General features: G+C 46.9%; 1 protein-coding gene across 2 annotated transcripts in view; it reads right to left on the bottom strand.

Moving 5' to 3' along the window:
- WDCP (WD repeat and coiled coil containing) overlaps window positions 1–6,154 on the bottom strand; it is a 60,783-nt gene extending 54,629 nt beyond the window's left edge. Inside the window, exons 1-2 of one of the 2 annotated variants that reach the window (XM_073625317.1) lie at window positions 6,025–6,154; window positions 720–781 (exon numbers count right to left, since the gene is read on the bottom strand). The gene's annotated coding sequence lies outside the window, so the exon portion shown is untranslated. Of the gene's footprint in view, window positions 1–719; window positions 782–6,020 lie in introns of both variants that reach the window. The other variant, XM_073625318.1, reaches the window with a different exon arrangement.
- Window positions 6,155–25,292: the final 19,138 nt, after the last annotated feature.

The following is a 25,292-nucleotide window of genomic DNA, read 5'->3' as shown; positions in this document are numbered from 1 at the left end:
CTCCTGGCCAGCGGTCATCGCGACCGTCGGCCACGAGCATCGGCACTCCGCTGTGCAGCACGCGCGCCTGCTATCCCGACCCCGCGAGCCGATGTATAGCTACAACGGCTCGTGCAGGGGAGCCAACCTGCCGCAGCGTAACTGCGGCGGCTGGTCGGGACGTGGTTACATAGATAAGCACAGCATTACTATGGCCAAACTGCATAGTGTATTTTTAACCTACTGGGCACATTTACTGCATAGTCAATTATATTCAAAAAGCTGAACTAAGCCAATAATTAAAAACTTAGTCAATTTGATGAGAATGCTGGCAAGGCCTTACATCAATATTTCAAGGACAGAAAGTGGCAATTATCTTTCATAATGTTTTAAATCCTTGCAACAAATATAGTTAACCTGGAATTGGACTGTTTTTTTTCTTTTATTCCTCTAAACAAAATATGGGGCATCACTTTAAATAGTTATAAACATCTTCAATGTAACATCTTTAATAACAGCTTCTAAAAAGAAAGTCAGAATGCAGGTGAAGGGTCCTAACAGTAAAAGTTATGAAGCAGCACATCATGTCACACAGTAATGAGAGGATGCAATGTAGGTAGCTAACTTAAAGCAAGACTAGCTTTGTACCCTGTGTAGCATCTCCACTTGCTATAAAGATGTTGGTGAACTAACTCAAAGGAAAATGACATAAATGGAAATGAAAGAATTCATTGACTTGCCTATTACAGGGCGCAGACTGGTGATACCTTCAGGTAAACCCTCCTCTGTGCACGTTTGCCACCTGTGGAGAGAGAGGCAGGCCTGTTATCATGGCAGGAGATAAGTCCTTCTGCATTAGCATCACTTCACAAGAAGGATGCACTAAGCCTATTAAGCCATCTGGGGATTTTCCTTTCATGAAAGGGAGGGGTTGTGAACACCACAGTATATACTGTACAATCCATGACAAAAAAAACAAAAACAAAAAAACCCAAAGCAAACATAAAATAAGAAAAAACACATATACCCTTAGTTTATTAGTATCATTATAATACAGGGTTTTTATAGTACCAACGGTTTGCTAAGCCCTTTACAATATACAGTATCTCACAAAAGTGAGTACACCCCTCACATTTTTGTAAATATTTTATTATATCTTTTCATGTGACAACACTGAAGAAATGACACTTTGCTACAATGTAAAGTAGTGAGTGTACAGCTTGTATAACAGTGTAAATTTGCTGTCCCCTCAAAATAACTCAACACACAGCCAGTAATGTCTAAACCGCTGGCAACAAAAGTCAGTACACCCCTAAGTGAAAATGTCCTAACTGGGCCCAAAGTGTCAATATTTTGTGTGGCCACCATTATTTTCCAGCACTGCCTTTACCCTCTTGGGCATGGAGTTCACCAGAGCTTCACAGGTTGCCACTGGAGTCCTCTTCCACTCCTCTATGATGACATCACGGAACTGGTGGATGTTAGAGACCTTGCGCTTTTCCACCTTCCATTTGAGGATGCCCCACAGATGCTCAATAGGGTTTAGGTCTGGAGACATGCTTGGCCAGTCCATCACCTTTATCCTCAGCTTCTTTAGCAAGGCAGTGGTCATCTTGGAGGTGTGTTTGGGGTCGTTATCATGTTGGAATAATGCCCTGCGGCCCAGTCTCCGAAGGGAGGGGATCATGCTCTACTTCAGTATGCCACAGTACATGTTTGAATTCATGGTTCCTTCAATGAACTGTAGCTCCCCAGTGCCAGCAGCACTCATGCAGCCCCAGACCATGACACTCCCACCACCATGCTTGACTGTAGGCAAGACACACTTGTCTTTGTACTCCTCACCTGGTTGCCCCCACACATACTTGACACCATCTGAACCAAGTAAGTTTATCTTGGTCTCATAAGACCACAGGACATGGTTCAAGTAATCCATGTCCTTGGTCTGCTTGTCTTCAGCAAACTGTTTGCAGGCTTTCTTGTGCATCATCTTTAGAAGAGGCTTTCCTCTGGGATGACAGCCATGCAGACCAATTTGATGCAGTGTGCGGTATGGTCTGAGCACTGACAGGCTGATCCCCTTCAACCTCTGCAGCAATGCTGGCAGCACTCATACTTCTATTTCCCAAAGACAACCATTGGATAGGATGCTGAGCACGTGCACTCAACTTCTTTGGTCGACCATGGCGAGGCCTGTTCTGAGTGGAACCTGTCCTGTTAAACCGCTGTATGGTCTTGGCCATCGTGCTGCAGCTCAGTTTCAGGGTCTTGGCAATCTTCTTATATCCTAGGCCATCTTTATGTAGAGCAACAATTCTTTTTTTCAGATCCTCAGGGAGTTCTTTGCCATGAGGTGCCATGTTGAACTTCCAGTGACCAGTTTGAGAGAGTGAGAGCGATAATGCCAAACTTAACACACCTGCTCCCATTCACACCCGAGACCTTGTAACACTAATGAGTCACATGACACCGGGGAGGGAAAATGGCTATTTGGGCCCAATTTGGACATTTTCACTTAGGGGTGTACTCACTTTTGTTGCCAGCGGTTTAGACATTAATAGTTGTGTGTTGAGTTATTTTGAGGGGACAGCAAATTTACACTGTTATACAAGCTGTACACTCACTACTTTACATTGTAGCAAAGTGTCATTTCTTCAGTGTGTCACATGAAAAGATATAATAAATTATGTACAAAAATGTGAGGGGTGTACTCACTTTTATGAGATACTGTATATATAATTTTTTTAGCAGAGACGCTAGGGAATAAAATGGCGGTCGTTGCAACTTTTGTCACACAGTATTTGCGCAACATTTTTTCAAACGCAATTTGTTTGGAAAAAAAACCACATATGAATTAAAAGAAAATCCAAAACACTAAAGTGAGCCCAATTTTTTTGTATAATGTGAAAGATGATGCTACACTGAGTAAATAGATACCTAACATGTCACGCTTTAAAATTGCGCACTCGTGGAATGGTGCCAAACTTCGGTATTTAAAAATCTCCATAGGCTATGCTTTAAAAAAAATTTTCAGGTTACCAGTTTAGAGTTACAGAGGTCTAGTGCTAAAAAAATTGCTCTCATGCCAACGTTCGCGGTGATACCTCACGTGTGGTTTGAATGTTGTTTACATATACGGGCGTGACCTACGTATGCGGGCGCTTCTGTGTACGGTGCGCTTTAAAAAAAAAATTTTTGTTTATTTTATTTACAATTTTTTATTTTTACACTTTCCCTTTAATTTTTGATCACTTTTATTCCTATTACAAGGAATGTAAACATCCCTTGTAATAGGGAATAGGGCCTGACAGGTCCTCTTTATGGAGAAATGTGGGGTCTATAAGAGATCAAAAAACAAAAAACGATCTCGGCTTCTCAGCCGAATACTGTTTACAACTGCCTTGGCCAGACATGACGTCATAACGTCGTGTCCGATCTCCAAGATTCTGGTCTCGGTCAGCTCTATGGTCAACTTCCTCCACCGGTGGATCTCTTCTCTGGCTCGCTGATTGCACGGGCGAGACCGGAGAGGCACCGGAAGGGGGGGGGGGGTCGGGGGGGGGAGAAAGAATAGCCGCTATGACTGTTCATACGGTGCAGGGAATCACCGGCTGCAAAGAAGGATATCTGGATGATGCCAGGCATCATTCAGATATCGCCACCTCAAGTAAAAGTTCAGTTAGAGGTGGGCTAGGTTTCCCTGAGAGATGATTTTTCAGGGATCGACTAAAAGGTGCACAGAGTAGGAGATATTCTGAAAGATTGGGGTAGGGAGTACCAGAGGAAAGGAGAGGCCCAGGAAGAGTTCTGGATGCAAGCAGTGGAAAGGGTGACAAGGGAGCTAGAGAGCAGCAAAGAAGACAGTTTGGGTGATATTTTGAGATAAGGTTGGTGATGTAGCTAGAGCACAACTGTTGGCAGCTTCGTATGTGGTTAGCATTTTAAATTTTACTTGTTGGGATGAGCAGAAGCCAGTGAAAGGATAGTAAAGGGTGTGGGTGGACACTGAGCGGTTGGTACAGTGGAGAAGTCTGTCAGCAGCATTTTAGACCGAAGTAAAGTATAGCCCATGCAGGAAAGTGTTGATGGGAGAATCCCTCCCAAGCTGTCTCCGCTGGAAGAACACAGTGATTACTGCTAGCAGCCATAATAGCCACTAACAATAATCGCACGTAGAATCCAACAGGCTGGTTGTACCCAAGTTGATCGATCTTAAACTGTGGATCGAGCACCTGGGAGCTCTGCTATGTGGTGTATTGGTAGTAGCACTGACTTTTCTCCCACCCTCTCCCGCGTCCACCACCCTCTTCCACCACCCGCGCTGCGTCTCCGACCCTCTCCCGCTCCGCCTCCCCCCGGTCTCCGACCCTCTCCCGCTCCGCCTCCCCCCGGTCTCCGACCCTCTCCCGCTCCGCCTCCCCCCGGTCTCCGACCCTCTCCCGCTCCGCCTCCCCCCGGTCTCCGACCCTCTCCCGCTCCGCCTCCCCCCGGTCTCCGACCCTCTCCCGCTCCGCCTCCCCCCGGTCTCCGACCCTCTCCCGCTCCGCCTCCCCCCGGTCTCCGACCCTCTCCCGCTCCGCCTCCCCCCGGTCTCCGACCCTCTCCCGCTCCGCCTCCCCCCGGTCTCCGACCCTCTCCCGCTCCGCCTCCCCCCGGTCTCCGACCCTCTCCCGCTCCGCCTCCCCCCGGTCTCCGACCCTCTCCCGCTCCGCCTCCCCCCGGTCTCCGACCCTCTCCCGCTCCGCCTCCCCCGGTCTCCGACCCTCTCCCGCTCCGCCTCCCCCCGGTCTCCGACCCTCTCCCGCTCCGCCTCCCCCGGTCTCCGACCCTCTCCCGCTCCGCCTCCCCCGGTCTCCGACCCTCTCCCGCTCAGCCTCCCCCGGTCTCCGACCCTCTCTCCCGCTCCGCCTCCCCCGGTCTCCGACCCTCTCTCCCGCTCCGCCTCCCCCGGTCTCCGACCCTCTCTCCCGCTCCGCCTCCCCCGGTCTCCGACCCTCTCTCCCGCTCCGCCTCCCCCGGTCTCCGACCCTCTCTCCCGAGTCCCCCGGTCTCCGACCCTCTCTCCCGAGTCCCCCGGGCTCCGACCCTCTCTCCCGAGTCCCCCGGGCTCCGACCCACTCTCTAGAGTCCCCCGGGCTCCGACCCACTCTCCCGAGTCCCCCGGGCTCCGACCCACTCTCCCGAGTCCCCCGGGCTCCGACCCACTCTCCCGAGTCCCCCGGGCTCCGACCCTCTCTCCCGAGTCTCCCGGGCTCCGACCCTCTCTCCCGAATCCCCCGGTCTCCGACCCACTCTCCCGAATCCCCCGGTCTCCGACCCACTCTCCCGAGTCCCCCGGTCTCCGACCCACTCTCCCGAATCCCCCGGTCTCCGACCCACTCTCCCGAATCCCCCGGTCTCCGACCCACTCTCCCGAATCCCCCGGTCTCCGACCTACTCTCCCGAATCCCCCGGTCTCCGACCCTCTCTCCCGAGTCCCCCGGTCTCCGACCCTCTCTCCCGCGTCCCCCGGTCTCCGACCCACTCTCCCGAATCCCCCGGTCTCCGACTTACTCTCCCGAATCCCCCGGTCTCCGACCCTCTCTCCCGAGTCCCCCGGTCTCCGACCCTCTCTCCCGCGTCCCCCAGTCTCCGACCCTCTCTCTCTCACGTCCCCAGGTCTCCGACCCTCTCTCTTGCGTCCCCAGGTCTCCGACCCTCTCTTCCGCGTCCCCCGGTCTCCGACCCTCTCCCTCTTCCCGTGTCATTTTATACTAATAACCATTATATATAAATCATAATATTAGCCTATATAGAAAAATATATATAACACAAATGATACTGCTAGGCTATATACTATAACAGTGCTATGCATCAATAAGCGTCTAATAGTTGGAGACTGAACTGTGAATGTATTGCCAGGTTTCTACCCTCTCAGTACTGAGCAGTCACAGACGGAACGAGCCCGCTGTTCTCTGAAAACGTCTACAGCTCCCGGAAACAGCACCCGGTCACACGGACTCCCACCGCCACACACAGGCCCCACCATAACCCCAGCTCACCTACCACTGTACACCTCCACCGTCCGTACAATTCCTTCCCGGGCGACGACGTCACTGGCCGCACACTGCCTCCCGATTGGCTGCCCATTTCCTCGCCCACACATTTTCCGTACAGCAGCGTCCTCCTGTCTGCCTCTTAGCAACAGGGGCTGTCTTCAATCAGCTTTAATGACACAGGCGCACAGTGAACAAGTGAACAGTATCGCATAAGAGTGCTTGGGATGCTATTTTGTAATAAATGTTACAATTTTATAATAGTCTACAATGTTTGTTTTTTTATCTGCTGTAGTATTTGTTTATTAATGTTGTTTTCATGATTATATGTTACAATATGAAGCAATGCCATTGTAGTGCAGAAGTAATGAGATACCTATTATGACTGAAATTAGTACCCTGTTAAAAGAAATAAGATGATTATGAATTGGAATTGCAATAAGTCCACAGAATCCTGGTAGAGAAAGACTGCCTGAAAGCCCAACCCTGGGTGCAGCAAGGGCTAAAAGCTTGTTAAATTTAAGGGGGGGTGTCCAAATACGGCTCAGTGTCATGGGCCACATCTGGCTTGTTTACAAGATTTTATCAGTCCGATGGATAGGGCCAGTGACATATCCACAACGTGCACAGACCGAGGAGTTAGGTCAGCAGAGTCTCTTCTTTGATCTAATATAAGTGGGACTCTGATGGAGACCCTGATGTAAGGGGGGACTCTGGTGTGGACCCTGAGCCCATACTTACAAAAGGTGCACAAGCAGAGCAGTAAGCCGGAGATGTGATGGTCAATAGCCCACAAGCCACAAAGCGCAGCTGAATGTGCCCAATGGTGGATTGGAGGGATTAGGGACACGGGGGGAGACAGCAAATGCCTCAGCTACAAGGACCCCTAGGCGTTGGAACATAGGTTCCTGCCTTAGACTGGCCAGCAGTCGGATAGGTGGTGTATTTGAGAGGCACAGTATTTCAGTGTAGATCTGTATGTATAAAAGCAAAGGAGGTATGAATTAAAAATTGTCCATAGTTATAAAGTTCCTTACGGTAAGTATATGTGTCTATAAGTGCCAGCATCACCCAGACACAATCACTGTATAAACAAATGCATTCAGGTAAAAAAAATGTAGGCTTTAGAACCACTTTAATGTATTTTGGAGCACAGAATAATAATAGATAATAAATGAACATGATTGAGGGGGGAGGGGCCGACTTTGGTGAGAGGTAGGACCATGTGCTAGCAGCTGATGAACAACAGGATTGAGGGGGTGGGCCTGGCTCTGGCGCCAGGAGGGGCCACACCCTTGCACCTCGTTGGCGGTGAGACTTCACTTAAGCCTCATACTCACTATCTGATTTTGTATAAACTTTCCCGTGGATTTTTGTACAAAGGGCGTCGGACGTAAACTAATTAAAGTGGAGTTCCACCTACTTTTACAACTCTTCAGCATCCTTCACTAAACTGTGCACTGCAAACGAATTGGATATTTAAAAAAAAAAATTCTCAGCACCTACTGTATATCTGCTGTATTAATTTTTCACTTTCTCCTCCCTGGCCGTGGCCCATTGCATCATTTCCTGTTTGCAATGCCTTCTGGGAAGGGGCGGCAACTTCCTCTGACACTGCCGTTGCTATGAAAACCTGACCTGAAACCTATTACACTGCTTGTGCTGTACTGAGCATGTGCGAGATCTGCAAGCATGAGATCCAGGAAAAAATATAGTCTGGCTTCAGATGCCCACACTTAAGATGGCCAGGGCCTGCTGCAAGTTTATAAAATAACAAACTATCGCTATAAACTAACAAAACAGACCTTAGTTTACAGACTAACTTTACTAGAATACATTACGCTTGTGTATTATAGGGGTATTGTTATTTAAAAAGTATAATTTCGGCCGGAACACCACTTTAATTTCTTTTTCAGTGACTTGACTTATGCTTTAATGACCCCCTTTTATCTCCCCAGCCATATATACTGCATACTCTCCTTCCTTTCTCTACCACACTGCTTTGTTCTGCTGATATGTGTCTTTCACACACATTGGAGGGCGTTTTTATAGCACGTGATGTGATTTTCAAATGCCAAGCTCAAAGTAACACAAACGTAATCATGTACAAAGAATGCCGCCGTCACAATCTCCAAGGAGCCGGTATGCGTTCTACTGAACCAGAAACCGGAAATCTTTGTACATGATTAAGTTTGTGTTGTTTGTGCCAGTTTTGTGGTGGAATTTGAAAATGTGAGTGTGCATACTTGTGGATGTTTTTTTAATAATAGATTTCAACCTCTATGGTTTTATGCGATGAGCCCTCTTATTTTATTCTGCATACCCTTGTTGCTGTTACTGAACAGAGGAGGAGAAATGAAAGTGGTTATAAAGGATCACTTTTTTTTTTTTTAAATAACAAATCATAATGTCATACTTACCTGTTCTGTGCAAATGGCTTTTTTCTTCTTGGGTTCCCTGCCGAGTACCCCAATAGCAAGTTGCTTGCCCATATGTGTTCTCTCTTCCTCTGCCTCTGTGTGTCTAAGGGACACTCAGAGTATGGCTCAGCCCTGCCCCCACTCCCTCAACTGTGATTGACAGCAGCGAGAGCCAATGTCTCAGCTAATGAGGAGAGAGAGACCCATCCACTCTCATGCACATTGCTGGATCGGATTCTTCAACCATTTGAAGGCTGATAACAGATCACATACTTAAGCATTTATAGACCCTTTTCTAATCAAAAGAGCCTTCATTTTTGGGAAGTCATTCTAGCCTATGGGGGAATGAGCGCTTGAATATTGGTGAAGAGGAGTGCAATGAGTATATTAATTGAAGAACTTTATTTTAAAGATATTGAGTTTACACTAAATCTCTGGCACTTTTAATGTTATATCTGCACAATATTTATCATTTGGAAGAAGTTGAACAATAAAAGACACAACAGGGAAAAGGATTTGGTAAGTATAATTAAACCTGGTCTGTCTAATCAGCAGTAAAAAAAAGGAGGACCTGGTGCCAATGGCAAGGTCTAACCCCTCGGGACTTTCATAGACAGACCAAGTGAGTAAATAAAATGAGTACATTTTATTACAAAAATATCATCAAATATATAATACCCAAATGCATACATCTGTATTTAAGACAAGCTGTCCCTAGAGAGTAGGTGGGCTAGCAAGATTGCATACTGGCGGTAGCACCAGTATACATTAGTACAGCATATACAATTTTTTTTTGGTAAATACACATATGGTTGGTGTCAATAGGGAGATTCTGATGTGGACCCTGAACTAAGGGGGGGACTCTGATGTGGACCCTGAACTATGGAGGACTCTGATGTGGACCCTGATGTAAGGGGAGACTCTTATGGGGACCCTGATGTAAAGGGAGACTCTTATGGGGCCCCCGATGTAATGGGAGACTCTGATGGGGACCCCGATGTAAGGGGGGGTCTCCGATGTGGACCCTGTTGTAAGAGGAAATCTGATGGGGACTCTGATGGAATCGGGACTCTGAACTAAGGGGGGACCCTGATGTAAGGGGGGACTCTGATGGGGGACCCTGATGCAAGTGTAGCACACTTCTTAAAGAGCTGCTGGTTCATTTTAGTCCTATTTCCACCTTAGAGCACACACAGCATTTCCTGCACTGATCCACTGGCTCCAAAGTACAGCCTATGGGTTTCTGTTTTGTGGTTTTATTGGGAACAATGAACTAGGATAGGGAGAGGGGATATGGGATACCCCAGAAAGCTGGATAACTTAACAGCTTGAGGACTCCTTTCTGGCTCCACTGTACAAAACAAGGAAAGTGCCACAGAATCTCTATGATGGTGGTGGTGAGTCTTCTACTCACACAGCCACACGATCATTGATTACCTCCTGCTGATATCCTTCAGCCTCTTTCTAGTGAGGGAGATGTGGATTCACACCACCACAGGACAGCTGGACTCTTTTCCATCAACCTCATCCTGGCTCTCCACACTTGATGCCTGGATTTGAACTTGCAAATAGGTCCCCAAGCTAAGCATGGCTGGGACCTCTGTGTCTTCCAAAAAAACTTTTTATAAGGTTCTGCACCAGGGTCAGAGCCATTGCAGAGGGGTCTCCTCCTGCAGGGCTGGACCCTGGAACACTGCTACTTGCTGCTCAGACCTCAGACTATTTATAGGCTTCCTCATCACCTACTGGGCACACCTCCCCAGTAGGGTGCCACGTGTTCCGGATTGTCCGGACCCGGGACAATCCCGCTATTAGCAGCTCTGTCCCGGGTCCCAGGCACCCTCATTCCGGGACAATACAGTGTCCCGGAATTGCCCCCTGGTCCTGGACCAATCTGATGCCCTCTAAAATATCCCTCACATCGCTGCTGTCACTCACTGACAGCCTGTGGTGGACCCCTGGCTGGTGAGACCCCTTTTACATGAGCCGCTGGCTTGGTGCCCAAATGGTTGCTAGCCACTGCTCGTCTCGCATCTAGCAACCAGTGATGTCGCGAGGAGGAGAGAGACAGAGCCCCAGCATTCACAGCGGGAAGATTTAACTTCCTCCTCCGTGCCTACTGATTAGCTCCACCCACCTCCTCCCTGCATCGTTCAGCCAGCAGCATGCAGAAGTGCACGAAGAAGAGATGAGTTTTGTAGAAAGGCAAGTGAATCTAAAGCACTCAGCATGGGCAGATCGGGGTTAAAATGCTCAGTCAACTCTCCCCCCAGCAGCCAGCATTCTGTGCTGAACTGTCAGCACTTCACAGGAGCTCCGAGTGTGTGTCAGCCTGGAGCCAGCACTCGGAGGGATGGAAGGAGGACACATCCTTAGATATCAGGACAGGGTTCATGCTGGGATGTGACTCCCCCAAAAGTGAAGGACTACAGGTCTCAGCATGAACCCCTCAGAACTAAAGATGTGATGCCCCCCCTCCAATTGGTGAAGAACTACAGGTCCCAGCATTAAGTGAAATCTATGGGGTCACACCCTTAATTCTCAGGGGTCTATGCTGAGACCTGCAGTCCTTCAATTTGGAGGGGGGGGATCACATCCTTAGATATCAAGGGTTCATGCTGGGACTTATAGTCCGTCACTTTTGAGTCATGTGACCCTCCCAAAAGTGAAGGAATACAGGTCCCAGCATGAACCCCTTAGAGCTGAAGATGTGACACCCCCCAGGCCCCCCGCATGGGAGAAGTCACATCAGCAGCCAGTGGCGGGAGGGGCGTTCACTTTCCCGGGGCTCCGGTGTATCGGACTGGTGGCAGGCTATAGGTGACAAGTGGCACACTGCATCTGGTGGCAGACTACGGGTGAAAAGTGGCACACTGCATCTGGTGGCAGGCTATGGGTGGAAAGTAGGGATGAGCCGAACACCCACCGGTTTGGTTTGCACCAGAACCTGTGAACGGACCGAAAATTTGCACGAACGTTAGAACCCCATTGAAGTCTATGGGACTTGAACGTTCGAAATCAAAAGTGCTAATTTTAAAGGCTAATTTGCATGGTATTGTCCTAAACAGGGTTTGGGGACCCGGGTCCTGCCCCAGGGGACATGTATCATTGCAAACAAAGTTTTAAAAACAGATGTTTTTTCGGGAGCAGTGATTTTAATGATGCTTAAAGCGAAAAAAAAAGTGAAATATTCCTTTAAATATCGTACCTGGGGGGGTGTCTATAGTATAATAAATCAAAAAAGTATCAAAAAAGTATTAAAGTATTAAAATTAACCTCCCAATCAATATTAAATCCCATGTGGATACTTAATAAATCAATTCCTCCTTAATAGCGGTGAAAGTGAATTAGATGCATATAGAAAAAATAAAAAAATAAATAAATATTATATATAGGTGAATACAATATGGTATGGTCAAAGAACAACAAATAGCCACTAGATTAATCAAATTGCTGCACCGATAAATAATTCACAGGTTCCCACCTGTAAATATGAGTAGCTACTGGATATAGAGTCCAATAATTAGTCTATTCAAAGAAACTTCTCTTGTAAAGATGTTACAGCTTCATGCGATGTAGTGATATTCTTAATTACAAAGGATTGCATGCTGCAATTGTGTAGGCTGCTGAATAAAAAGTCACATATATGACAATACTAGGTCTGTGCACAAAGTTCCCTTCTTTTGTTATATGAGGTTTAGGGAACGTTTGGATGATCGTTCTCACTTACAAGTGATTGCATGTAATAAAGAAGAAAATGAAAAACATCATTGCACAATGAACGAAATGCGAGGTATTTTTAGATAGAAAATCTTCACTAGAAGCACTCACATGAGCCTAGATGGTTCGTGCATGAATAGAAACAATCAGCCGCTTGGGGTGCGGTGAGTCCTCACACCGCCGCTGTTGAACAGCCTCGATGCTGTACGTCACTGACTCCTCCTACGCGTTGCGTCACTCGATACGTGTCTTTTTTAAAGTTAATCATGTGACGCTTGAGTCTCCATTTATATGCCAATCTTGGCGTCACCGTTACTATAGAGACAGCGGTATATCATCGGATCATGATTTTGTTTCTGCACCAAGTATTTGGTAATGGTAATATATATATGTATATAAACTTTATTTGACAATATATTTAGGATTAAAATCTTTCATAAAAAATAATACATGGTTATAAGAACTTAATATAAAACAAGGTAATAGTTTCTATTTCACATCCTCCCTCTAGTGGAGGCTGGTGAAATAACTACACGGAAATAGCTTCTATTCCACAGCCTCCCTCTGGTGGTGGATGGTGTAATAAATCTACTGAGAAAAAAATAATCAAACAGATGGTGGGCTCTAACATATTCTTACTCAGAGCCAACCATGAGTATCCAGAAATGATGAACACTAAAAACATACAATTAAAACTAAGACCACCAAATTCCAACCAATGCAGAATAAAACCAATCATAGTTAACAACAAATTTAAAAAAAATGGAGTACAAGAATCCCTCTAGTGGTAAATTGCCAATATTACATTTGTCACCAAATACTACTTCATTGACAATGTAATAGGTGAGAAAATAGTATGTAGTATGCCTGTAAAATGGCGCGTGTTTCCCATGCTTAGAACAGTCCCTGCACAAAATGACATTTTTAAAGTAATAAGAGTAATTTAAAACTGCTTACGGCTTTAATGTAATGTCCGGTCCCGGTAATCTGGATGAAAATCCGTGAGACAAATGGCATGGGTAACCCCCCCCAGTCCATTACCAGGCCCTTTGGGTCTTGTATAGATATTAAGGAGAACCCCACACCCAAATTAAAAAAAGGAATGGCGTGGGGCCCCAGGCCCTCTGAACAGCAGTATACAGGCGGTGCAAACAAGACAGGGATTGTAGGTTTGTTGTTTACTAGAATCTGTTTGTAATTTTGAACTGATACATTTTTAAAGTGTAGCTCCAGACAAAAAATCTATTTTTAAGCTTTTTGGAAAACATAGGGAAGGGTTATCACCCCTGTGACATTTGTTTTGCTGTCTGTGCTCCTCTTCAGACGATTTCACGTCACTTTCTGTCCCAATGACAAATGTTTTTAGAAAATTTGGGGGTTTTAGTGAAGCAAGGATTGGTGATAAAGCATCAGTGGAAATGAGAAACATTTTTCCCATATTAACTCTTACAGGAGAGAATTTCCCTTCCTAGGGGTAGATTTAATCTCACTTCCTGTTGTCTCCTTCCGTTTGCAAGTAGGAATCGTTTGTAAGTTGGATGTTTGAAAGTAGGGTCCTGCCCTATATACTCTGCAGAAATTGGGGCCTTAGGTGTTGGTGTTGCCACAACACTGTAAGCCCTCACAGGGCCCTGCTGTGAAATATTAGATCAAGAATTGTAACTACATGTCCCTGTCGAACAGGGACAGAAAAATTGGGCCTTAGGCACTGGTGCTGGTGCCACAACACTGCAACCCCTCACAGATACTCTAGTTGAAGCACAAGAACGAGCCCTGCTGCAAAGAATTGCATCAAAAATTGTAATTACACGCCCTGTTAAACAGGGGCTGAAAAATTGGGCCTTAGGCACTGGTGCTGGTGCCACAACACTGAAACCCCTCACAGATACTGTAGTTGGAGCGCAGGAACGAGCCCTTGCTGCAAAGAATTGCATCAAAAATTGTAATTACACGCCCCTGTTAAACAGGTTCTGAAAAATTGGGCCTTAGCCACCGGTGGCGGCGCCCAGAAACAAAAATATTCTTACAAGCTATCAGCATGATCATTGAGGAGGAAGAGGATAGTCACTCAGCATAACAGGATAGTCACTCAGCATCAGCATAGGCAGTCTTGAAGGGCTCTGACATTTCAGAAAAATTTATTTGGTTACATCAGTATCAGGTGCTTGGTATCTGGTGGTGATCCAAGACTGATTAATTTTTATGAAGGTCAGTCGATCGTCCGAGTCGGTGGACAGGCGCACCCTGTGATCGGTTACAAAGCCTCCAGCAGCACTGAATGTGCGTTCCGAAAGAACGCTGGATGCAGGACAGGCCAGTAGCTCAACTACATACTGTGCAAGCTCTGGCCAGTGATCCATCCTCAAGACCCAGTAACCCAGAGGATTTTCGGTGGGAAAGGTGTCCAAGTCAGATCTTGCCCCTAGGTATTCCTGCACCATGTAAAACAGACGCTGGCAATGGTTGCTGGAACCGATCATACCTTGGGGCTGCGGACTAAAATATTGTCTGAACGTATCGGTCAGACGGCCACCTTCTCCACCGCTCCTTCTTTGACCGAAGCCTCGGCAAAACGTTGTCCAGGAACAGGAGTTTGTAACCTCCCAGTCTCTGGGAACACGTTGCACAAACCTTTTCTGCAAGGCCTCCCGAAGATGTTTCATCCTCTGCTCACTCTGCGACGGCAAGATAAGGTCTGCAACCTTACTCTTGTAACGTGATTCAAGGAGGGTTGCCAGCCAGTAACGATCCCTCTCCTTGATACCACAAATACGAGGATCCTTCTGCAGGCTTTGCAGGATCAGGGAGACCATGCAGCGTAGGTTTGTTGAGGCATTCGGTCCGGAGTCCTCTGTGTCACTAAGCACGACATAATCCGCAGCCACCTCCTCCCAGCCATGTACAAGTCCATGGGTTTCTTGGGACTGTAAATGATCCCTTAAAGACTGCTGCTGATGCTGAGTGCCAGGCTCCACCTCCATGCTGACACAATCCTCCTCCTCCTCTTTCTGTGTGATCGGCGGGCACACAGGAACACTGTCTGGATAAAGGGGGCCTTGAGAGCTAAGGAAGTCCTCTTCCTGCCTCTGTTCTGCCTCAAGTGCCCTGTCCATTATTCCACGCAGCGTGTGCTCCAACAGGTGGACAAGGGGGAGTGCCACCATTGCCTGCCACTAGATGCAGCTTGTTACTTGCCACTGTCGCCTGCCCCCAGATGCAGCTTGTCACTTGCCACCAGATGCAGCGTGTCACTTGCCACCGTTGCCTGCCACTAGATGCAGCTTGTTACTTGCCACTGTTACCTGCCCCCAGATGCAGCTTGTCACTTGCCACCAGATGCAGTGTGCCACTTGCCACCGTTGCCTGCCACTATATACAGCTTGTTATTTGCCACTGTCACCTGCCCCCAGATGCAGCTTGTCACTTGCCACCATTGTCTGCCGCCAGATGCAGCGTGTCACTTGCCACCAGATGCAGCATGTCACTTGCCACCAGATGCAGTGTGCCAATTGTAACCCATTGAAAAATCAAAAGAAGACTGCGCTAAAATTAGAACACATATTAAACAATATATATAATTATGTGAATATTACAAAATTCAATCAATCAAATAATCGAAAATAAATGTGCTTAAGTATAAACCATATAGTGGGAATATATGGAAAATGTGGTGAACCAGATATGACACAAAATTGCAATGTTGGAATTGTATTTGTCAAATAGCAAAAGTATATCCAAAGGTGTGGTAGAAATGTTCAAAGGAAATAAATCCTTGGAGCCAGAGCAGATGGAATAGGTGGTCAAACGGTTAAACACTCAACACCCAGTGAGAAATCCTCCACCTTAATAGATATACGCTTACCAGAGGTAAGCTAGATAACAGCTTATCAATGGATATCCACACAGGGGACACAACTCCTTGGATCTCCTCACAAGGAAGGGGTAGGCAGGAACTTTCTCACAGCGAACCTCAGACAGCATGCCGGAATGGATGGACCCAACAGGGCATACGCCGAGTAGGGTCGGATAGGCTTTGGTTGTTAGTGGCTGTAGGTGGCCCGGAGGGGCGATGTTGTAGGGTAACTCTCACGTTGCTGTGTCCCTCAAACCGATGCCAGAAACAGGGGGTATGGAACAACCGACACGTAGGTGATATCCCTCAGAGCGGTGTTGAAAACTGTTTCTCAGTGCTGGGCTGAGGAATGTGTCCTCTCCTCTCCTTGTAACCCATTGCCTGCCACCAGATGCAGTGTTTCACTTGCCACCGTTGCCTGACACCAGATGCAGTGTGCCACTTTCCACCCATAGCCTGCCACCAGATGCAGCGTGCCACTTGTCACCTATAGCCTGCCACCAGTCTGATACACCGGAGCCCCAGGAAAGTGAATGCCCCTCCCGCCGCTGGCTGCTGAGACTTCACCCATGCAGGGGCCTGGGGGGTGTTACATCGTCAGCTCTGAGGGTTTCATGCTGGGACCTGTAGTCCTTCACTTTTGGGGGGTCACATCCCCCAAAAGTGAAGGACTACAAGTCCCAGCATGAACCCTTGATATCTAAGGATGTGACCCCCCCCAAATTGAAGGACTGCAGGTCCCACCATGGACCCCTGAGAATTAAGGGTATGACCCCATAGATTTCACATGCTAATGCTGAGACCTGTAGTTCTTTCACTGATTGGGGAGGCATCACATCTTCAGTTCAGAGGGGTTCATGCTGGGACCTGTAGTCCTTCACTTTTGGGGGGGGGGGGGGTCACATCCCAGCATGAACCCTGTCCTGATATCTAAGGATGTGTCCTCCTTCCATCCCTCGGAGTGCTGGCTCCAGACTGACACACACACTCAGAGCTCCTGTGAAGTGCTGATCTGTCAATGGTGAGTGCTTTGGATTGTACTTGCCTTTCTACAGAACTCATCTCTCCTTCGTGCACTTCTGCATGCTTCTGGCTGAACGATGCAGGTTGGTGGAGCTAATCAGTAGGCGCAGAGGAGGAAGTTAAATCTTCCCGCTGTGAATGCTGGGGCTCTGTCTCTCTCCTTCTCACGACGTCACTCGTTGCTATCTGCGAGGCGGGCAGTGGCTAGCAACCATTTGGGCACTGAGCCAGCTCATGTAAAAGGGGTCTCACCAGCCAGGGGTCCACCACAGGCTGTCAATGAGTGACAGCAGCAATGTGAGGGATATTTTAGAGGGCATCAGATCGGTCCAGGGCCAGAGGGCAAATCCGGACACTGTATTTTCCCGGAATGAGGGTGCCTGGGACACGGGAAAGACCTGCTAATTGCGGGATTCTCTCGGGCAATCCGGGACACGTGGGCACCCTAGACCCCAATGGGACAATAATAGTGACCCAGATGTAAATGGGACTCTGATGTAAATGAGGGTCATTTATTTAAAAAAAAGCTCAAAATCATACCTGTACGTCATCGCTGTTGTCGGCTCTGGGGCACATGTGCTTGCCGCCGGAGCCGCACTCCCGCTGTGAAACACGAAACAGAAACACGAAACAGCAGAAACACGGATCTCTGTTTTCCTCCAGTGTCAGCATTTACCCAACAGTAAGGGCCCTTTCACACGGATGTGTCCGGTTACAGGCTCCGCTTTGCTCAGCGGGGGATTGCTCCGTCGATCCCCGCTGAGCAGGCAGATAACAGGTCGGTCTCTGCTCACTGTGCAGGGACCGACCTGTCAGAGTGCTGCTCACCTCTACGGGGGATTGGATGAAGACTGACCATAGAGTCCGTTTTCCTCCGATCCGCAGACGGATGGAAAAGTAGGGTTTTCCTCCGTCACCTTTAGTGGATCAGAGCGGGTCGCGGACATGTCACCGCTGACATCCGTCGCTCCATAAACCTGTAAGGAGCGTCCATTCAGGTCCGCCTAAAAAACTGACAGGTGGACCTCAACGGTCCCCCCGTGTGAAAGGGGCCTTAGAAAGCACTCCCTAGGAGCACAGTTACCCCTTTGATCGCCCCTGGTGTTAACCCCTTTCCTACCTGTGTCATTACAGTGACAGTGCTTTTTTTTTTTAGCACTGATCACTGTATTGTGTCACTGGTCCCCAAAAAGTGTCACATAGTGTCAGATTTGTGCGCCGCAATGTCACTACTAAAAACAGCTGATCACCGCCAGTACTAGTAAAAACAATTTTTAAAAAAAGTCTATAAAAATATCCCATAGTTTGTAGATGCTATAACTTTTGCGGAAACCAATCAATATACACTTATTGGGATTTTTTTTTACCAAAAATATGCAGCAGAATACATATTGGCCTAAATTGATGAAGAAATTCGATTTTTTTACATTTTTTTATTGGATGTGTTTTATAACAGAAAGTAAAAAATATTTTTTTTTTTCAAAATTGACGGTGTTTTTTTGTTTATAGCGCAAAAAATAAAAACCACAGAGGTGATCAAATACCACCAAAAGAAAGCTTTATTTGTGAGAAAAAAGGACATAACTTTTGTTTGGGTACAGCGCCGCACGGCCGCGCAGTTGTCAGTTAAAGCAGTGGAGTGCGGTATCACAAAAAATGGCCTGGTCAGGAAGAGGGGTAAAACCTTTCAGAGCTGAAGTGGTTAAAAGAGCCACACCAAGGATGGGAGCAGATCTGTCCTAGTGTAGTAAGTTTGCATCTATGCCTTCTACTTAGAAGCTACGGGACATAGGGTTGCCACCTGTCCGGGATTCGCCCAGATAGTTCGGGTTTGGAATCATGTGTCCGGGTTTGCAAACTGCCTGAGACCCGGACACATTATTCAGACCAGACTATGACTTCCCAGCAGGGTTGCTGGCTGCAGTTTTTTAAGCTGAGAGTGTCTGTTACGCTCTCTTTCACACTGCCCAAAGCCAGCACTAACAGTACCCCCCACATACAGATGGGAGAGGAGAGAGGGCTCAATCTGCACCTCTTCCTCCCACACCTACCCCTCTGTGTCTGCCCACACTCCAATCCCTGGCGCTGTACCTCAGAAAAGGGAGGTGGGGGGCTGGAAATTTGAAGTCCAGCAACCTCAGATACATCTGGATGAGAGGTGCTGACTGCCAAGTGGTGAGTGAGCTCACCATCCATCCATGTCTGTGACTGAAGTCTCCCCCTTTCTCTCCTGCCTCTGAGTGAGTACACTAAGGTAAATCAGGGTTCTCAGAGCACCCCTTATATCACAGTTCCCTTTACACCAGAGGCCACAGTGTTCCCCCTTACATCAGAGTCCTCACCATGCATCAGAGTTCTCAATGTTCCCCCTTAAATCAGGGTTCCCAGAGCATCCCTTATGTTAGAGTAACCAGAGTTCTCCCTTACATCAGAGTCTGCAGAGTCCCCCCTTACAGTGTAAGGGAACTCTGCGGATTCAGATGTAAGAGGGGAACTCTGCGGATTCAGATGTAAGAGGGGAACTCTGTGGATTCAGATGTAAAGGGGGACTCTTGTGATTAACTTCATATTATTAGAAATGTTATTTAATTGCAAAATATATGTATAGTTTATACTATAAAAAAAATTGCTGTGCACCTCAAATGAGAGACCCCCTTTACAGCAGGTGCCCCCCTCAGGTGTTCCAATCAGAGTCCCCCTTTGCAACAGGTGTCCCCATCAGCATCCCCCTATATATCAGGTGTCCTCATCAGAGTCCCCCTTTACATCATGTATCCCAATCAGAGTCCCCCTATGCAGCAGGTGCCCCCTTTATATCAGGTGTCCCAATCAGAGTCCCGCTTTACAACAGGTGCCCCCATCAGCATCCCCCTATACATCAGGCATCCCCATTAGCAGCCCCCTATAAATCAGGTGTCCCAATCAGAGTCCCCCTTTACATCAAGGGGGACTCTGATTGGGACACCTGATTTATAGGGGGATGCTGATGGGGACACCTGATGTATAGGGGGATGCTGATGGGGGCACCTGTTGTAAAGGTGCAGAGCAGAAGACTGAGATAAAATTACACACAGGTGGACTCTATTTACTAATTAGGTGACTTCTGAAGGCAATTGGTTCCACTAGATTTTAGTTGGGGGTATCAGAGTAAAGGGGGCTGAATACAAATGCACGCCACACTTTTCAGATATTTATTTGTAAACAATTTTGAAAACCATTTATCATTTTCCTTCCACTTCACAATTCTGTGCCACTTTGTGTTGGTCTATCACATAAAATCCCAATAAAATACATTTACATTTTTGGCTGTAACATGACAAAATTTGGAAAAATTCAAGGGGTGTGAATACTTTTTCAAGGCACTGTAAGGGTTCACATATACTTTAATCACTTGCCGACGGCCTTCCGCATATATACTGCGTCAAGGCGGCTCAGCTGAGCACACCGACGTACCTGTACGTCGATCTGTCCATGAGATACAGTGGGCGCGCGTGATCACGGTACACAGAGGCAGAATGGGGATCTGCCTATGTAAACAAGACAGATCCCCGTTCTGACAGGGGACATTATTGAGATCTGCTGTTCCTAGTGATCAGGAACAGCGATCTCTATGTTGTCCTAGTAAGCCCATCACCCACACAGTAAGAACACACCAAGGGAACACAGTTAACCTCTTGATCGCCCCTAGTGTTAACCCTTTCCCTGCCAGTGTCATTTATACATTGTTCCCTACAGGGCTACCTGGCTTCTCTCTCGGCTCTGAATTGAACTTAATGTCTTCTACACTCTGGGCTGTCAAACGGAAAACCCAGTGATACAGAGTGTCTCTCCCAGTGTAATCAGGAGGGCCCCACTGCCACTGTGTTGGCTGGGGCTGTATAAGGAGTGCCAACAATGGCTCCTGATACACAGCTACAGAGGAACGGCTATCAAACTGACAGTGGAGCTCAACCAAAGAAGACTTCTGTCACTGGAAAATTTTTCTGGTGACACCTGTTAAAAGTAGAATTTCCCTTCACTTTGTGGTGACTCCTATTAACTTTGTCCTGTGTTAGACATTTGAATAGAAAAGAAAAGAATAGAAAATGAAATAATAGAACAGAATAGCACAGAAAAAAACAATAGAATATAACAATATAACCATCTTACGAAATTTGGATTTCGAATAGAATAAATTTGAATAGAATAGAAAAGAATAGAATATAATAGAAAAGAAAAGATTTGAAAATGCAAGAATAGAATTAAAAAGAATAGAATAGAATGGAATAGAAAGATTATAACCATCTTCCATAATTCAAATAGAATACATTTTATTTGAGTTCCATTCAACCAAATTCAGAAAATTTGAATCAATTCGAACTCGAATAAACTAAACAAATTCCGAAAACAAATTAAACAAATTAACTAAACAAATTTATGTAAATATCGAATCAAAACGAAACTAAATGAAACAAAATTGTTAGTTCTGCATATCTTGTGTATTAGACTAGGAGGAAATATCCGAAATAAAAACCTTACAGAAGTTCTAACCCTTCTCCACAAGACTGAGAAGAAAGTTTAGGCTGAACTTCCACTTTAAGAATCAGTTATGAGCAGCCATACACAGATTTGCATTTGCAAGCAGTGATGGGTATACAATATACATTATTGTATGTCTTCATTAACATGGCCTGCATAGTGTGTGGAGCCTGCGTAATGGCATTCCCAGGACTTGCTGCCGCCATGCACAGCCTCCCATTGAGTCCTCAGCTTGGGACTTTAAACCGGGCCACAAACAGTTTGATGGTAAAAAAATATTCAAAATTTATTACACATTGATAATATATAGCAACATGAACATGGGGATATAAGCAACAAACACAAATATTGGGAGAGAAATGGAAACCAGCTGCAAGGAAAAGCCCTGAGCTTTGTCAGACAGACAGAACCTCCAACGCGTTTCAAAAAACAAAATGCAGATCTTCTTCAGTTACATTGGGCTTGCGGGTTCCAGATCTGTAGCTTATATCCCAAATGTTGATGCTCTATCCAAAGACAAAGAACATAACTCAAAAATGAAAAGAAAGCTATGTCCGTCAGCGCACAAGCAACAGAAAACGTGACATCAGCCAGGGGTCCGTATATACAGCACATCCAGATATCTGGCTGATGGATACAACCTTCTTTAACCCTTGATGTTCTGGATGGTTTAATAATGTTTGACATACACTCTCTACCAACCTGACCTGCATCAAGGGAAAAGTACTATTCTACCTCTCCTCTATAGTTATGGTCTATATAGAGTTATACCACTAAGTTATATAATAAGATCATCCCACAATATATATGGACCCCTGGCTGATGTCATTCATGTTTTCTGTTGCTTGTGCGCTGCTCTGACGGACATAGCTTTCTTTTCATTTTTGAGTTATGTTCTTTGTCTTTATGGGTAGTGCATCAACATTTGGGATATAAAGCTACAGATCTGGAACCTGCAAGCCCACTGTAACTGAAGAAGATCTGCATTTTGTTTTTCAAAACGCGTTGGTGCTCTGTTTGTCTGACAAAGCTCTAGGCTTTTCCTCGCAGCTGGTTTCCATTTCTGCTCCCAATAGTTGCGTATATCCCCATGTTCATGTTGCTATATATTATCAATGTGTTATACATTTTGAATATTTTTTTACCATCAAACTGTTTGTGGCCCGGTTTAAAGTCCCAGTCTGAGGAATTCATGTTTTGACTCAATGTATCAGGGATGTGGTCCACAATCAGTTTAAGCAATTAGTTGCGGTGGAGGGTCTCTTTAAGCCTCCCACTGAGATACATTAGAAGAACAGGCTATACGTGGTAGTGTCCCGGGGTTGCATTAAAGCACCCACATGCGCACTGTCGTATGGTCCTAACCAGTGGTGGCCCATACATAAGGGGGGCCCGGGCGCCGCCCCCTCTCTCCAGGCCACCCTCCTATATGCAATGGATAGATTCATACATAGCATGAATCTATTCACGGCCGCCATGGCCACCTCCTATTCATGTGTCCGGCCCCTTTCAGGGCACCGGCTGCATGAATTACAGCGGCAGGGTTTTTTTGAAGCACCTGATTAGAGCCAGAGGCTCTAATAGGCTTCACAATAGGGTGGACTCAGGTCGCAGAGGATGTGCTCCGATCCCTCCCAGGTGTGTTGCAACAGCGAATGAACATTCTCTGTTGCAACACTGATGCAACCTCCCGGCCAAACAGGAAGCAGGTGTGAAACTCGTTTCTCGATTGGCCAAAACATTAGGCAATCCTATTGGACACCTAGCGCCGGGAGGAGCAGAGAGGAGACACACCACGGAAGCTGCTCCAGGAGAGGACACCGGAGCAGCTTTCAGACAGCGGGTGGGAGTGGGGTTTGCTGGAGGTGTTAGTGCTGCGCTGCGGGGGGGGTGGGCTTTGCTGGGGGTGTTAGTACCGAGCTGCATGGGGGGTGGGGGGGCTTTGCTGGGGGTGTTAGTGCCGTGCTGCATGGTGGGTGGGGGGGCTTTGCTGGGGGTGTTAGTGCCGTGCTGCATGGCTGGTGGGGGGGCTTTGCTGGGGGTGTTAGTACTGATCTGCATGGTGGGGGGGGCTTTGCTGGGGGTGTTAGTACGGAGCTGCATGGCGAGTGGGGGGGCTTTGCTGTGGGTGTTAGTGCCGTGCTGCGGGGGGATGAGGGTGGGGTTTGGGTCAGTTATGCTAGTGCCGCTCCACCGGCGGCCCGAGGGGTTGTTTGCTGCCCCCGCCCCCAAAAAAACCCCACCAGCCGCCACTTGTCCTAACGCAGATAGTGTGTAGCCAACTCTTATAATAAATTTCATTGGGCAGCTGTATGCAGCGCTTCCTAGGAATGTCATGGAGCAGGCGGCTAGGCACGCTGTACATCTGTAACCGTGAAGACTCGTGTTTAGTATCTCTATTTCTACAATAAAAATCTGATTGTGATGATAGAGGGCAGTATGAGTCTTCCGAATCATTGCTACATCAAGCTGAATTAAAAGACATTCTGAACATGCTGATCATCATTTACACCCACAAAACACAAACAATCCTTAGAATTTAATGGTAATTAGACTGAATTAACGATTTTACCATTCCAGTTAATATATCACTGCCAACCTTGTTAATAGAGAAAACCCCATTCTAACTGGTTGTTGTATATTGTACTCAGAAGACTGTATGCAGCCTACTGTATATTTAGTTAGCACACAGCTGCCCAGGTCAGGGGGAAAGGGTTTAATGTTTTGCCGCCTTTCCTGATGTGCCCGCAGGCTTTCTATAAAAAGGGAAGAGGTCCGGGACTCAGGGGGCACACCCAACTAGAGATACGTGCTGAGACTTGCTGGGACCTGTGATCCGTTCTGGAACGCCGATTTGCCGGAATACCCCAGGAATATGGATCTCTCTGTTCAAGCATTTCTAACTATGGACTTTTCCCAAAGAGGCTTCACATGTGCAGCTAACCTTGGCAGCCACAGTTAGGTTTAGTTAGGAGAAAGACGTTATTGCATGTTATACATGTTGTGCCAAGTTTACAGTAAAAGCTGATTCAGCTGCTCAGAGCCTGGTCTGAAGTTATCCAAGGGGTGCATGTGAGGTCTTGGCATATTAATAAAGAACCTGAGTATGTAACAACCATATGGGGGTATGTGTAACATCACTACGGCAGAGGTTTATTCAGCAAGACAAGAAGGAAGCGGTAGATGCCATGGGTATTTGCAAGGAAGTATAGTAACAAGTTGTTGGCGTAGTACCTGGTTAGGTGAAAGGTTCTCCGGTAGCGAGGGGGTCAGTGCTTGGACTTCCTCCCTAGCTGTCCATCTCCACTGCTCACAGTAATAAACTAGCGTTACAGAGATCTATGGCCTGGTCACCGGGTACAGGAAGAGAAGAGTTAAAGTGTTACTATACCCAGGACCCTGTATTCAATAGATCTGGTCTCCCACAGTACGCAGAACATAGAAATGCAATTATTTTAGTAAATATAAACTGATAAATATCAGCAGTATATAGCAGTCTTGTGACTTCTATCAGTGTCTGGCCTGTAGGAGAAGTTTTCATTCTCCTCTGACTGTCCTATGAGGCTGCATGACCCCTTCTGACCATCTGTCCGGACAGTGCTGTTTGGCCCTGTGCCGATCACATGAACTCTCCCAAAAAAATAAAAAAATCTATCTTTCAATACACATCAAACTGAGCATGTGCCCCCAAGGGTCTGTTCTATCAGGAGATGGCTCGGGGACTGTGGAATAAGGGGAGGATCA

Source organism: Aquarana catesbeiana, linkage group LG04 (assembly GCF_042186555.1).
Source record: "Aquarana catesbeiana isolate 2022-GZ linkage group LG04, ASM4218655v1, whole genome shotgun sequence".
In the NCBI taxonomy this organism is placed as follows: Eukaryota; Metazoa; Chordata; class Amphibia; order Anura; family Ranidae; genus Aquarana; species Aquarana catesbeiana.
The sequence above is the reverse complement of the archived record's forward strand: the minus strand, read 5'-3'. Positions and strand labels throughout refer to the sequence as shown.